Below are 1361 nucleotides of genomic sequence, written 5' to 3' on the forward strand. Positions count from 1 at the left end.
TGAAATTAGTCTGATGTCTGAAGTTCCGAACAATGTCAGTGTGTAAGTGATGACTTCGGAAGATGGTTAGGTAATTGGTAGACACAAGACAGTTGGACATTCCTTTAAAGGCAGATAACTAAAGAAAGCAACAGTGTGTGATACTGCTATTTCGTATTATAAGAAAATGTATACATGAAATTAAATTATATTTGTTTTTTTTAATGTTACCGATTCTTATATAGCGGTATGATCAGTGTCAAATATATACATTAACATTAGTAAATTAAGGTTGAAATGTGTAATTAAGACTTATCAAAGACACTATTACCTAAATAGATATAGGTAGCGTTTATGCAATATTATAATAGCGAAATCGTATATTTCATGTTATTTTCATATCTAATATATTAATATTACGTAATTACTGTTGATCAATATTTAGCCGTAAGAAGAATTTTGTATTCACTTAGTATTTTTATAAATTATTGTTGTGATTGGAAATAAATAGTGATGAAATAAATGGTTTTTTTTTATTCTATAAAATTTAATTTGGTGTATTGTAAAAAAGCGAAAGATGATGGCGAAAAGATACCTGGTTTTCTTGCGATGCTTGGTTAAAACACAATCAGAAAATGTGCCATTGTCATCTCATTGGTTTTATAATAAACCAGCCATTGGGGAAGTTAAATAAATAAATTTTATCTACTATTAGTATTTTTTAATAAATTACTAGAATAGTATGCATTTGATGTATATTTTTCATGCGTCTCTACTAATATTTAAGATATTTATGACCAAAGGTGAAAAATAGAAATCAGGAGACATATAAATATATTGATAGTTGAGAATATTATTACTGATATAGAATCGTATGAATCGAATAAATTATGTATGAATTATGATCTCAAGAAAACGTAGTCAGTATCCTCAGCCTTCAATATTAATATATATGAATAAATTAATCATTTTTCATTCGTCAAAATGTAAATCAATTTATTATATATTCGTCACGATGACGTAATAAATTCAGACAATTAGATTACGCACTGGCTTATTCAATCTTAGAAGTCTTAGTCCTATATCTTAGAAATGGGATAACAACATTCATGTAGACACAAATGTCATTATCCTTAAGACAATATTTTATTTTTAGAATTGGGACACGCAGAATACGCACCTGAAGCTACAGCGGGTAGGTACACTGTCAGCGTTTTAGGAATTGCTACGATATTTTATTGAAAGACCCGTATGTCGGACGGGGACGAGAACCTGGTTATTTCACGTAAATATTAATTAACTGCTGTAATCCTTTTGAAATCGGGCAGTTGTCACTCAGTCGCCTTCGTAGTCTACTCACATGCTACTCACTACTCGTAGTC

This window comes from Pieris rapae, chromosome 11, assembly GCF_905147795.1.
Source record: "Pieris rapae chromosome 11, ilPieRapa1.1, whole genome shotgun sequence".
In the NCBI taxonomy this organism is placed as follows: domain Eukaryota; kingdom Metazoa; phylum Arthropoda; class Insecta; order Lepidoptera; family Pieridae; genus Pieris; species Pieris rapae.